The following is a 16,120-nucleotide window of genomic DNA, read 5'->3' as shown; positions in this document are numbered from 1 at the left end:
TTAAAATAAGCTTCATGATAACCACAAAGAAAAAACCTCTAGTAGATACTTGCCCCACAAAATGAAAAAGGAATCAGTATACAAGTACAAAAAAAATTAAATAACAAAGGAAGACATTAAGAGAGGAAGAATGAAGCAAAGGAACTATGAAATAGTTGGAAAACAATTAACCAATTGGCAGTAGTAAGTTCTTACTTAGCAATAATTATTTTAAGCGTAAATGGCTTAAATTCCCCAATCAAAAGACATAGAATGACTGAATGAATTAAAAACAAGATCCAGCTACATGCTGCCTACTTACTTTAGCTTTAAGGACACATATAGACTGAAAGTGAAGGAATAAAAAAAGATATTCTGTGAAAATGGTAACGAAAAGAGAGCAGAGATAACTAAGACAAAATAGACTTTAAGTCAAAAATTCCCACAAAAGACAAAGGTCAATGTATAATGATAAAGAAGTCAACTCAACAAGAGTCTAAAACAATTGTAAATATGCATGCACTCAATATTAGATCACCTAATATATAAAGCAAGTATTAACATAACTGAGAGTAGAAATACATAGCATTATAATAATAGTAAGGGACTTCAATTCCCCCCTTTCAACATTGGACAGGTCATCTAGAGAGAAAATCAATAAGGAAATAGTAGACTTGAAAAATACTACATACCAAATGGAACTAACAGACATAAACAGAATATTTCATCCAACAGCAGCAAAGTACACATTCTTCTCAATTGCACATGAAACATTCTCCAAGATAGATTATATGTTAGGCCACAAAGTAAGTGTTAACAAAATTTGAAAAATGGGAATCATATCAAGTATTTTTTCTGACCATGATGGTATGAAACTAGAAATAAATAAATGGGGGCCAGGCATGGTGGCTCACACCTGTAATCCCAGCACTTTGGGAGGCCAAGGTAGGTGGATCACCTGAGGTCAGGAGTTCAAGACCAGCCTGCACAACATGGTGAAACCCTGTCTCTATTAAAAATACAAAAAATTAGCTGGGCGTGGTCGTGGGTACCTGTAATCCCAGCTGCTCGGGAGGCTGAGGCAGGAGAATCGCTTGAACCAGGGAGGCGGAGGTTGCAGTGAGCGAGATCGTGTCCCTGCGTTCCAGCCTGGGAGACAAGAGTGAAATTCCATCTCAAAAAAAAAAAAAAAAAAAGGAGGGTGGCGGTGGTGGGAAATTGGAAAATTCACAAATATGTGGGAATTAAATAACAAATTCCTGTGCAGCTGATGAGTAAAAGAAGAAACTAAAAGGGAAATTTAAAAAATCTTGAGACAAGACCGGGCACAGTGGCTCACATCTATAATCCCAACTCTTGGGGAGGCTGAGATGGGTTGATGACCTGAGTTCAGGAGTTCAAGACTAACCTGGCCAACGTGGCAAAACCCCATCTGTACTAAAAATACAAAAATTAGCCAGGCATGGTAGTACACGCCTGTAGTCCCAGCTACTTGTGTGACTGAGGGATGAGAATCACTTGAACCTGGGAGCAGTAAAGCAAGCAGCCAGGCTCTCTTACACACCTTTGAATGAAGGACTTACATCTCAAACATTGCCTGAGAGTTTCTTTCAACCCACCTGAGACATTTAAGTTCCTATCTCTGCTTCACCTCCTTCTTGATCTCATAAACCCAAAGTACCACCAACCAAAGCCTGGGCTTCTCTGAAACTCAATGTTTCCCACTGGATGTATTTGGTATCCAAAGGAGAATATTTATTTCTATTTAAAAACCTTTTTTGTGTACACGGATGTTAAGTCTGCAAACTCAGGTTCTATAGCAGCTCTTCCTGCTGTATGTTTTCTCTACTTCACTTTCAGGCAACAATTCTCTATACCTTCAGTCTTCTCCTTGGCCCCATAAGACATATTTCCTACCCTGGTGACGACAGAGGCTCACATGGCCTGAATCTGAGCCCAGTATTTGGGAAATGTGGGCTGGGCTCCATCATGGAAACATCTGGCAGAAAGTGAACTCCAGGCAGGCGTAGACATTCTGATATAGTTCTTGGAAAACATGCTCAGCCATGACTCCCCTGTCTCTAATCCTGCTGGTAAATTCATTCATCTACTCTGTAAGGTTTATTATCTATATAATAGATTGCACTCATCCAAATATCAAAGGTCATCACCTAACTACATCAACAGTCATCACCTAACTTGTTTAGATCATAAACTAACCAGTTTAGATAATAAATCATACAATATACCTAGTTTGGGCACTGAATAGGTTTCCTGCACATATGTGGCTAAAATTCAATCTCCCACCTCCATGCTACTACTGTAAAGTGACCCACTTAATTACGTGTTGCAACTAACAAATGATATGATCACTTATGTTTCTAAAGCACATCTGGCCTTGTGATAGAAAATTAATGAAATGAGCTTTGCTAAATTATCTTGATTACTTTAGAAAAAAGATAGAACTTCTAACAATACATAATTAGATAAAAATAATAGACTATTCAATTTATGACCATCTGTTCAAGAAGAAATTAGAAAGAAATCTGCTTAAAAAGAATGGAGACGTGACTTGCTGTATTTTCCATCCTCCAAATCTGCCTTATACACACCCACACACAGACCTGAGCAGGCTGTTAGCTCTTCATGGCGTCATGCTCAATGAAGGAGCAGTACTTTTATTTGCATGATCCACAGTTAGCATTTTTCCACATGATGAAAAACGTTAGTAGCCAGTTCCAACTTTGTCAAAAAAGTGAGCCATTCAGTTAAACACAAAAATTTTAAACTTTTGTTTCAACAAAGGGAAAATCAAATATTCAGAATACTACAGAGTTTGCTTAACTGGTAAAACTGAGCTATTGTGTGCTAGTTACTCATCCTTTGGAAAAAGAGGGTTTTTCAATAATGGCCCATGAGTTATTTCAATGAGACTTTTTTTCAATAAGTCCCTTTATTTATAAAAGGACTCCAGGACACACCAGTGTTGAGAGAGATGGACACGTATTATGCTGGAAAGGGTACCTGCAACCAACATTAGCAATTACAGTAACAGTTGAAATTGATTGAGTTTCCTGAATGTTTGGCACCACATAAGCACTTTCATGTAAAGCACATCATTTAATTTCAAAGCAGCCCTGCTGCATCAGATGAGCTAGATATTGCAGGATCATATTTGCAGGTCATAATCTACCTCCCAATGATAAATTATAATGAGTTTGTCATAAATTTTCCAATGAAAATTTCTAATGATTCTCTACTTCAGTGCTGGGAAATATTCACAGGAATGTGAATTACTAAATATGAAGGGTATTAATTATTTGTATTAGAAGATAGATGGAGTGTTAATTATAAGCTCTCCCCGATTAACACTAAAAGACGATAGCAGAGAGGTTGCTAGTTAAAAATTTTGTAAGTTTAAATCTGATGACTGAAATATCATTCAGAGGAAAATTGTACGTAGTGTTAAGTGAGAATCATATGTCAAGGCAGGGGAACTAGAATTCAAGAAGGCTGATGGGTATTACTGGCAATCTTCAGAAAAAGCCTCTACCCAACGTAGGAACAAGTTAGACCCAACAGGCTATGGCTTTTATCTGTTGTTAAACAAGATGTGTCAAATGTATCCATCTTTTTCCCATTCCAATTATTTTTTATTTTCTGAAGATGACAAACAAATAATTACTGCAAATCAACTTAAAATTTATTTGCTTATAAATCTTTCTCGCTTGTAATTTATATATATACATATATATATATGAAACACACACACAAACACACACACACATACATGTGTTATCAAAAAGTTAAAGATTTTTCCCTATGTGGTCCAGATATGGCAGAAAAAGAAAACTGTGATTCAATCTCTCCATGCGTCCACAATCCGGTAAAAATTAGTAAAGAGGGTCAGAAAACTACCATCTCCAGTCATTTGGAGGAACAGGCCCCCAGTTTTTGCCACAATGGATTGACCTCAATCTGCAGTTGTGTAAAAAGCCCATGTAGGTCCACACTGACAAATGACTAATGCCATCTGAGGGCTCAGAAACATTGATATAAAAGATTGATCCTTTCTTCCTCAGAGCACAAAAAGCAGCATTCATATAGCATTTGATTTGATGGAGGGATAAGAGGAGAATCAAAAGAATCAGCTGTCAACATAGACAAGAAAGGGAAGGCATATCTACTTTTGGCAGACTCCTAAACAGTAGCCAGATAAAAGGATAAGACCCTCAGCCTAGCCTGAGGGTCTGATACCTGGGAGGCAAAGTGATACTCTAAGCTACTACTATTCCACATTAAATATGCCTACTCCTAATTGACTGGCTAAATATTTTGAGTTACACCTCAAGTTGAAAGAATCCAGGGGACAACTTCTACTTTGAAATCCCCAAAATTTTCTCTATTGTCTACTTATTTGTGGAACCCAGAGACGGCCATAGGCTCATTTCCATACCAAAGCAAAAGCAGCTGGCTGTATAGTCCTCTTCCTCCCCTTTACCTTTGGTTCTCCAGGTTCAAGTGGACAAGATAGGAATGAAAAGATAATGTAATAAAATCACTGAGAAAAACCAGAGGTCCCAGTTCATTTTTACTTCAGTAAGTTCATTTTTACTTAACTAAGTTCTAAGTAAACATCAGTTAGGGAGAAAAATTAGAGAAATTTTACTAGTAGATTAAATTTCTATTCAAATTTAATGTAAAAATATTTTTACTATTTTACACATGAGACATCTGAAGCTTATAAGAAAATAAATTTGACTTTACTTTCTACTTACTGCCATTCTCTGGCATATTTTCATCTTTTCAGAAATGCAGGTCCTAACACACGCCAGGAGCCATAGCCATTTCCCACCGCAGCCAGGCTCTCTTACACACCCTTGAATGAAGGACTTACATCTTAAACATTGCCTGAGAGTTTCTTTAATCTCAGGTCTGTACTTACTCTAAAGTACATCCTCCTAACCACCCAGGTTTTTCACTCCTTTAGAACGTATTCACCATCTCAGCCTAGGTGGTGATTTTGGCATAGGGAAAACATGGTGAATCACTTTTTCACTGCCCCATTGACAGAATGAGGATTACATATATATATATATATATTTCATTTACTACTTCAAAGCTGGGACTTGACAAATCATTTTCTTGAACACAAAGACTAATATCACAAAGGGCATCTTTTTTTCAGTACCTGGTTGCTAGTTGCTAATAATCTGTCAGGCTCATAATAGAAAATAAATTTATGTTATTATATGTGCCCTAAAAGGGCTATAAAGTACAAAAAAATCATGAGCTATCTTTCTCGGAAGTTCAAAAGAATACTGTGAGATCGTAGTAACAGTAATAGAAGAAAGAATGTCTATATAATGAAGACATATTCCTTTATGGATCATTCCTGAGAGTAAAGGTCTCATAAAATCCGTTGGGAAACAAAGAAAATAGGTCTTTTTAAAACTGTATGAGGCTGGTTTAAAATGAGCCAAGTGATTGCATTCTCTTGATTACCCCAGATTTATCTCTTTCTGTCTTAGAATTAAGTGGGTCTGAAATAATGTTTGATTGATGATTTTCTGGTACAAAACACGTACGACCTATTTGTTTATTAGGAGGAAATTCAGTTCACCATTAAATAAACCATCCTGGTATTAGTTTATAAATAAATAAATAATATTTGTGAAGGCCCTGTGGCTATGAAATGGTTAAACAATAAAAAAAAAAACCAAACAAACAAGATTTGGAACATGGGAAATGGGACTAACGAATTGAGGAAGAACATGCATTCTCTATGATCTCTAATTTTTGACAGAGAGAACATTTTTCATTTTGGAAAAAATCTGGAAGATTTTCTTTCCAGACTTTTTGAAAGCATATAGTAAATACTTGTTTGCCAATAACAATGATAATGTCACAGAGAGAAAGAGTAACACAGATAAATAAAGATGCTCCTAAGTAATAAGCTGCAATCAGCATTTTGTAGAATATGTTAAACAGCACAATTCTTGAATACTGGCATTTCATCTGTCCATGTAGGGACCAGGACACAGAAGTGCAATTTCTTAAGATCTTACTTTTAAAGTGTGAATTTTCAGCAACTTTCAAAGAAAGAGAACTTTGTATTATCTGTAAGTGGTATTAAAAACTGTTACCAAAAAAGTCTTCCAACACAAACCTCATAATAAATAAATGGTATAGAACACAGAAGATATCCTGAAATACTGTAAGAAGCCAAAATAAAGTTGTGGATCCATAGATTTCATAAGAACTAAATGGCATAGAAAATGGAAGAGAATACAAAACACTTCAAAAGCCAAAATAAAATGATAGATGCAAAGCAGACATGAAATAAAGTAGACAAGAGAAATAGGCTTAGTTATGATCCAGATTAAGCTGAAGTTAGCAGATAAGCCTTTAAAATAACCATGATTAATAAGTTAAAGAAAGTAGATCGAAATATGCACAACATTGAAAAAAAAAAAGGAGGGTCACAATAGGGAATTTATAAATACAGAATTTATTTTAAGAGGCTCAAACAAACATTGTTGTGAATAGTTAATTTTATGTGTCAACTTGACAGGAGAGCTCAGGTTAAACATCATTTCTGGGTGTGTCTGTGAAGATGTTTCCAGATGAGATTAGCATTGAATGAATGGACTCAGTAAGTAGAATGCCCTACCCAGTGTTGTTGGGCATCATCCAATCTATTGAGAGTCTGAATAGAAAACAAGGCAAAGGAAGGAGAATTTCCTGTCTCCCTGTTGAGCTGGGACATCTCATCTCATCTTCCCAGCTTTAGGACTGGAATTCATACCCAGCCTTGGGACCCAACTGAATCACTGGCTTTCCTGGGTCTCCAGCTTGCAGGCAGTAGATTATGAAATTTCTCATCCTCCATAATTGTGTGAGCCAATTCTTCATCATATATATTAATAATTATATATCATATAATATATAATATACGTATAATATATAATATATGTGTATACATATATATTTTTTCTCTGTCTCCCTTTGGATAACCTTGACTAATACAATTCTAGAAGTGCAAAATATACAATCTGAAATTAAGAACTCTTCATGGGTTTAACAGTAGACTGAACATAGGAGAAGATAGGATTTACAGACTCAAGTCAATAGAAAATATTCAAGAAGCACAGACAGAAAAAAGAATAGAAAGAACAAAACAAACAGGTAAGAAATGTGGAACAGGAGTAAAAAGTCTAGCATGCATATAACTAGAACCCCAAGGAGAGAAAAGAGAGATGAAAAAAGTTGAATGATAGTCAATAGCTTTCAAATCTCAAAAAGAAACCCCACAAGTTCAGTGAGCCCCAAGCAAGATAAATACAAAGAAAACTTCAGCTTTATTCTAAAAACAAATAATAAGAGAAGATCTTTAAAAGAAAAAGATCATACTGCTTCTGGAGAAATGTCAGGAGTAAATCCACTGACAAGAACTGTGCTAGAAGACGTCATTAAAGAACTAAAAGAGAAAAGCAAAACAAACCTGCCAATTTAGAATTCTATACAGAATGAAAGTATCCTTCAAAAAAAAAAAAAAAAAAAAAAAAAGCAAAGAAAGAGACATTTCCATATAACCAAAGCTGAGAGAACTGTCACTAGTAGATCTTCAATACAAGAACTACTCAAGAATGTTCTTCATGTCAAAGTATAATGGTCCCAGATGGAAGAATAGAAGTAGAACACAGAAGTTCAAGAAAAGTTTATAACTTATGTAGGAGTAAAACAATGTGACAATAGCAGCAAAAAAAGGATAGGAAGGGTTAACTATTATAAGTTAAAGCACTGCAAGGATCTTGACTATTGTGAACAGTGCTGCAATAAACAAGTGAGTGCAGATATCACTTTGGTATACTGATTTCTCTTCCTTTGGATAAATACCCAGTACTGGGATTGACAGATCATACGGCAGTTCTATTTCTAGTTTTTTTGAGAACTCTCCACACTGTTCTCCATAATGGCTGTACTAACTTATATTTCCATCAACACTGTATAAGAGTTCCCTTTACTCTGTATCCTTGGCCAGTATCTGTTATTTTGCACATATCTGTTATATCTGCTCATTGCAGTGTTTGAGACATGGCAAAAGGAGACAAAATTATGATTGCATTTTGTGATGTCTAGGGTAACCTCTAAAATGACACAAAAATGTATAATAAAAAAGTTGATAGATGAGATAAAATTCAATAATAAAAGATAATTGATTAATGCAAAAGAAGTAGGTATCTTAAGTCAGTAAAGAATAAAAGGATTGCATAACTTTGACCTTTTTTAAAATACAAAGTTGACTTAAAAAATACAAAGTTGAGCTATTTGAACTAAGAGCATCTACTTTGGGCTTTTCACATTGTTTTAATATACTGTTAGAAATGACACTTATGTTAGTGCAGTTTCCATTTCACTTCCCACTGCATACTAATAAGTCCACAACTTGGGACTATTGCCCTGTATAAGTCAATCTGAATGGCACACTGGCATGCACTAGATTCTATCACCTTCTCAGTTCACTTGACACTTTATCTAGTTAAAAATTTACAAAACCAAGAAACATAAGATAAGTATGCAGCATGTCCAACAGCCAAAGAGGCCAGAGGTCATAAAGACCCAGGCCAGCTCAAAGTATTTTTCGCCAGAAGTATATCCTGTTCCTCTAAAAGATATCATCAGAAGATAAGAATTATTCTACTCTTAAGGTGTAAAAAAGAACTTGAGAGAGAAAGCAATTTTGTTTTTTTTAGAATACAGTAAAGCAATCTATATTCCAGGGTTTTAAAATAAAAATCTCCTCTTCTTACCCTAGGTCCATCCTTTTATTTGTTTCCAATTTTATAAATTCAGAGATTTTAATATACAAGGAACTTAAACAATTCAACCATAAAAACAGTAATAATCCCTTTAAAAAGTGGGCAAAACACATAAATAGACATTATTCACAAGAAGAAATATAAATGGCCATCAGGCATATGAAAAAATTCTCAACATCACTAATCATCAGGGAAATACTAATCAAAACTACTATGAGAAATCTTACCTCAGAGTGGCTTGTATAAAAAGACAAAAATTAACAGATACTGGCAAGGATACAGAGTAAAGGGAACTCTTATACAGTGTTGATGGGAATGTAAGTTAGTGCGGGCATTATGGAGAACAGTGTGGAGAGTTCTCAAAATACTAAAAATAGAACTACCATATGATCTGGCAATCCCACTACTGGGTATTTATCCAAAGGAAGAGAAATCAGTATACCAAAGGGATATCTGCACTCACATTTTTTATGGCAGCACTGTTCACAGTAGTAAAGACATGGAATCAGCCTAAGCTTCCATCAGAGGACAAATGGATAAAGCAAATGTGATGTATATACACAATAGAATAATATTCTGCCATAAAAATAATGTAATCATGTCATTTGCAGCAACATGGATGGAACTGGAGGTCATTATATTAAGTAAAATAAGCCAGGCACAGAAAGACAAGCAATGCATGTTCTCACTCATATGTGGCAACTAAAAAAGTTGATCTCTTGGAAGTAGAGAGTAGAATGGTAGACACCAGAGATTGGGAAGTGTGTGTGGGTAGGAGGGGTATATGAAGAGAGGTTGGTTAATGGGCACAAATATTAGATATAAGATATAAATTCTAATGTTCTGTAACAGAGTAGGGTGACTACTAGTAAGTAACAATGTATTGTATATTTCAAAGTAGCTAGAAGAAAGGACATAAAACATTCCCAACACACAGAAATGATAAATGCTCAGGGTGACAAATACCTAAAATATCCTGACTTGATCATTCTGTGTCTTACACATATAACAAATACTCACCTGTAACCCATAAACAGGTAAAATGTTACGCAGCAATTTAAAAAATTGTATCAGAAGTCTTGAGAGTGTAGCCACTCCCAGGTTCTTTCTGTTTTTTTAGCATCTTATTCCTTCTCTACGAACTAGGCTTCCAAAACTTATCAAATTCTTGGAGCAGTTTATAGAGCAATTAGGAGTATAGCATCTCAAGTCTTGCCACAGACCTAACTGCATCATCGTCTCTGTGGATGGGGCTTAGGAAATCTTTGTTTTAAGATCCAGAAACTGCTCTTTCAGGCTTTTAAAGGCACAAAACAAAAACCCTCTAGGTACTGAAAATGTCCTCATGCTATAAAAACTATATTCTTTGAATCACATATCAGATCATAGTGCTGGAAAGACTTTCCTAAAGAGAAAAGGCCCACAGAGTTGTGGTTGGGCAAATCTCCATCAAGCATGTCTATTGGCAGGGCTGTTTATCAGTATGAGTATGCTATTAATGCAACTGCATGTGTTCACGGATAGGTGAGTCAAATTAATTTCTGAATTGCTGAGGTTTTCTAGGCATTGTTATTATTCTTCCACATATTTTTCAAATTTTCTAGAGGATCTCAAAAAGACATGGATGGAAAGAAATGGAAAGCAGCCAATGTTCTTCTTCAGTTACATGGCCTGTTTTCTGAGTAAATTAATGAGTCTCAGAGTTTATCTTTATTTGTGCATTATTGCTCACGTTCATATTCACTTTAATTTGTCTTCCAAAAGAATAGTTTTAGGAAAATGATTTATTGCACAAAACGAAAGTTAGAAAGAGACACAAAGTTTTATTATCAAGGTAAGACAGGGTATCTGGGCAAGAGGAAGTAAAACCATGAGTCTGCATGAAATGAAAAACACCTCCCTTATTCTCATGACTTCATCTTTCAGACAGCTCCTCTAGTCCACCTTCCCATAGGCTAAGACAGGCTCTTGAACAGGGTGACACGTTTTTACACAAGCCCAGGTGAACCTCAAAAGGAGCAAAACAAGATATAAACCGGGCTGTCAGGAACACCCACTAAACTTTAAAGCTCTGTACCTTCTGTCTTGGGGCCAAACCCACCTTGTGGCTTTCAACCTCCAAGCGTCTTTTAATCTTTGCTTTCCAGACATTAGAGGCAACTCACCAACATCTAACCACAAACCAAACTTGAAAATGCTTAGCTCTGACCCAACCATGTGCCAGAGTTCCAGATGTCTTTAAAATTAACCTGTTCTGAGTCCTCTTAAAGGTCAGTTTCTTTTGCTATACCAACTTGCCACTGTGCCACAATAGCGCCATCTACAGAGCAATGTTAGGAAAAAGGACACCTAGTTAGGTGGAGGTCAAATTGGGAGAGGGAGTGGAATAATACATATATTTTTTGAAGTATATAGCCCTTTACTGTCTATTTTCCAAATGCATTTGGTAGAATAATAATGTCATCTTTATATTTAAAGAGCAGCTTGGTATTTTTCACTTTCGAGAGTTTATTTTGTTTAAAAACGTGAAAAGGAAGGGATACAACAATAAACTAGAGAGGATAATAAATTTGGAATTAACAAATCACAATTTCTGTAGCACATGGGTCATGGTAAGCTATATAGGGTCCTAAGGCCAGCAATTGTGGTGGTAGCTCCTTGATGCCTTACCTTCCAGATTGTGGCAGAGGAAGTGGCTTCTTAACAGGGCAGTTACATCTCATGAGGGTAATTCCTGCAAATTCAGCCCAGAGATTACTTCTCCAGCCCTTTTAAAAATCTGATGAGTCACCCCAAAACTGCTAATTAACCTCTTTTTACATGAACTGACTAGAAGATATTCTGTTGCCTTCAACCTAACCCTGACTCTATATGATGACATATTAATGAAATAGATTACTGATGGAATTGAAGTATGAGTCAAGGGGGCCTCTGCTCTAGCTGCCACAGAAAACCAGATGCCTCCTTGGGCCCACTTACCTTCAGAGGCAGCACAAGCAGCAGAAGATGGGCCTCCCCTTCTCTAAGTTTCATTTATGTTCTTAAAAGATGAAAAAAGTGGCAGCTAACCTGTATTAGAACACAGGTGTGATGAGTGTGTCTCCCAGGTCTCAAGCCAGTGCTAGATCCTTATGGTGGAGCCAGATCTCTAAAGGTATCTGGGAAATGTTGTCTTTAGCTTCCAGTCTGCTGTCTCAGTGGTAGAGAGCCAGACTTCAGTACTGGCCTCACATGCTTTCAGCCTAAAAATTCCTTCTGTAATTCACTAAACTCTCCTTTCATTTCAGAGGCAGTTGGTTTAGCAAGGGCAGCTGGTAGTGGACAGCAGGGGCCCCCAACCCTCAAGCTGGGGACCAGTTGATGTCCATGGCGTGTTAGGAACCAGGCTGCACAGCAGGAGGTAAGCAGTGGGTAAGTGAGCTTTACTGCCTGAGCTCCACCTCCTGCCGGATCTGCCGCAGCATTAGATTCTCATAGCAGCGCAAACTCTATTGTGAACTGTGCATGTAAAGGACCTAGGATGCGTGCCTCTTATGAGAATCCAACTGATACCTGATGATTTGAGATGGAACAGTTTCATCCCAAAACCATCCTCCATGCCCTATCACCACCTGCTCATCAATGGAAAAATTGTCTTCCGAGAAACCAGTCACTTGTGCCAAAAATGATGGGAACCACTGGCGTACAGGGTTTTCCAAACTTCAGTCATTCTTTTATCACAGTCAAGGCTAATATTTATAAGAAGTTCAATTCCCACTGCTGAGCACCCAGGGGCATGGGAAGAGGGCAGGCCTTAGAGACAGGTCTGGCTTTAGATGCTGCACCTCTATTATCCTCACTAAGTTTCAGCCTACAACTCTGCAAATTAAGAATAAAAAATTGCCTCTCCAGTCAGCCAGTGACTCTGAATATAATAAACTGGTAGGTATTTTCTAATTTTTCAAAGGTTCTAATATAGTCATTGGCCGCTCTGAAATTCAAAGATGATCAAGTTTTGAGGCATTTAAATATATGCTATTTGAAGATAGCTGAATAGGAACAGCTCCAGCTTCCAGCTCCCAGCATGAGTGACACAGAAGACGGGTGATTTCTGCATTTTAAACTGAGGTACCGGGCTCATCTTACTGGGGCACGTTGGACAGTTGGTGCTGGTCCGTGGGTGCAGCCCAACCAGCCAGAGCTGAAGCAGGGTGAGGCATCGCCTCACCTGGGAAGTGCAAGGGGGAAGGGAATTCCTTTTCCTAGCCGAAGGAAATTGAGACACACAACACCTGGAAAATCGGGTAGGTCCCACCCTAATACTGCACTTTACCAAGGGTCTTAGCAAACGGCACACCAGGAGATTATATCCCACACCGTCCTGTGCCCACGGAGCCTCCCTCATTGCTAGCACAGCAGTCTGAGATCTAACTGCAAGGCAGCAGCGAGGCTGGGGGAGAGGTGCCTGCCATTGCTGAGGCTTAAGTAGGTAAACAAAGATGCTGGGAAGCTTGAATTGGGTGGAGCCCACCACAGCTCAAGGAGGCCTGCCTGCTTCTGTAGATTCCACCTCTGGGGACAGGGCATAGCTAAACAAAAAGCAGCAGAAACCTCGGCAGAGGTAAATGTCCCAGTCTGACAGCTTTGAAGAGAGCAGTGGATCTCCCAGCACAGAAGTTGAGATCTGAGAATGGACAGACTGCCTGCTCAAGTGGGTCTCTTGACCCCTGAGTGGCCCAACTGGGAGACATCCCCCACTAAGTGCAGACTGACACCTCACACCTCACACGGTGGGGTACATCCCTGAGACGAAGCTTCCAGAGCGAAAATCAGACAGCAACACTCACTGTTCAGCAATATTCTATCTTCTGCAGCCTCCATTGCTGATACCCAGGCAAACAGGGTCTGGAGTGGACCTCAAGCAAACTCCAACAGACCTGCAGCTGAGGGTCCTGACTGTTAGAAGGAAAACTAACAAACAGAAAGGACACCCACACCAAAACCCCATCAGTACATCACCATCATCAAAGACCAAAGGCAGATAAAACCACAAAGATGGGGAAAAAGCAGTGCAGAAAAGCTGGAAATTCAAACAATCAGAGCGCATCTTCCCCTCCAAAGGAACGCACCAGCAATGGAAAAAGCTGGATGGAGAATGACTTTGACGAGTTGAGAGAAGAAGGCTTCAGTCCATCAAACTTCTCAGAGCTAAAGGAGGAACTACATCACCAGCACAAATAAACTAAAAACCTTGAAGAAAGATTTGACAAATGGCTAACTAGAATAACCAAGGTAGAGAAGTCCTTAAAAGAACTGATAGAGATGAAAACCATAACACGAGAACTACGTGACAAATGGACAAGCTTCAGTAACTGACTTGATCAACTGGAAGAAAGAGTATCAACGATTGAAGATCAAACGAATGAAATGAAGTGAGAAGAGAACAGTAGAGATAAAAGAGGAAAAAGAAATGAACAAAGCTTCCAAGAAATATGGGATTATGTGAAAAGACCAAATCTACGTCTGATTGGGGTGCCTGAAAGTGACAGGGAAAATGGAACCAAGTTGGAAAACACTCTGCAGGATATTATCCAGGAGAACATCCCCAACCTAGTAAGGCAGGCCAACATTCAAAATGAGGCAATACAGAGAACGCCACAAAGATATTCCTCGAGAGGAGCAACTCCAAGACACATAATTGCCAGATTCACCAAAGTTGAAATGAAGGAAAAAATCTTAAGGGCAGTCAGAGAGAAAAGTCAGGTTACCCACAAAGAGAGGCCCATCAGACTAACAGCAGATCTCTTGGCAAAAACTCTACAAGCCAGAAGAGAGTGGGGGCCAATATTCAACATTCTTAAGGAAAAGAATTTTCAACCCAAAATTTCATATCCAGCCAAACTAAGTTTCATAAGTGAAGGAGAAATAAAATCCCTTACAGACAAGCAAATGCTTAGAGATTTTGTCACCACCAGGCCTGCCCTACAAGAGATCCTGAAAGAAGCACTAAACATGGAAAGGAACAGCAGGTACCAGCCATTGCAAAAACATGCCAAAATGTAAAGTCCATCGATGCTAAGAAGAAACTGCATCGACTAACGAGCAAAATAATGAGCTAATATCCTAATGGCAGGATCAAGTTCACACATAACAATATTAACCTTAAATGTAAATGGACTAAATGGTCCAATTAAAAGACAGAGACTGGCAAATTGGATGGAGAGTCAAGACCCATCAGTTTGCTGTATTCAGGAGACCCATCTCACATGCAGAGACATACATAGGCTCAAAATAAAGGGATGGAGGAAGCTCTACCAAGCAAATAGAAAAGAAAAAACAGCAGGGGTTGCAATCCTAGTCTCTGATAAAACAGGCTTTAAACCATCAAAGACCGAAAGAGACAAAGAAGGCCATTACATAATGGTAAAGGGATTAATTCATCAGGAAGCGCTAACTATCCTAAATACATATGCACCCAATACAGGAGCACCCAGATTCATAAAGCAAGTCCTTAGAGACTTACAAAGAGACTTAGACTCCCGTACAATAACAATGGGAGACTTTAACACCCCACTGTCAACATTAGACAGATCAACGAGATGGAAAGTTAACAAGGATATCCAGGAATTGAACTCAACTCTGCACCAAGTGGACCTAATAGACATCTACAGAACTCTCCACCCCAAATCAACAGAATATGCATTCTTCTCAGCACCACATTGCACTTATTCCGAAATTGACCACATAGTTGGAAGTAAAGCACTCCTTAGCAAATGTAAAAAAACAGAAATTATAACAAACTGTCTCTCAGACCATAGTGTAATCAAACTAGAACTCAGGAATAAGAAACTCAATCAAAACCACTCAACTACATGGAAACTGAACAACCTGCTCCTGAATGACTATGGGGTACATAACGAAAAGAAGGCAGAAATAAAGATGTTCTTTGAAACCAATGAGAACAAAGATAAAACATACCAGAATCTCTGGGACACACTGAAAGCAGTGTGTAGAGGGAAATTTATAGCACTAAATGCCCACAAGAGAAAGCAGGAAAGATCTAAAATTGACACCCTAACATCACAATTAAAAGAACTAGAGAAGCAAGAACAAACACATGCAAAAGCTAGCAAAAGGCAAGAAATAACTAAGATCAGAACAGAACTGAAGGAGATAGAGACACAAAAAACCCTCCAAAAAATCAATGAATCCAGGAGCTGGATTTTTTATTAGTCTTGCTAGCTGGTCTATCAATTTTGTTGATAGACCAGCTAGCAAGACTAATAAAGAAGAAAAGAGAGAAGACTCAAATAGACACAATAAAAAATGACAAAGGGGAT

Source organism: Piliocolobus tephrosceles, chromosome 3 (assembly GCF_002776525.5).
Source record: "Piliocolobus tephrosceles isolate RC106 chromosome 3, ASM277652v3, whole genome shotgun sequence".
Classification (NCBI taxonomy): domain Eukaryota; kingdom Metazoa; phylum Chordata; class Mammalia; order Primates; family Cercopithecidae; genus Piliocolobus; species Piliocolobus tephrosceles.
This window is presented reverse-complemented; position numbering follows the sequence as displayed.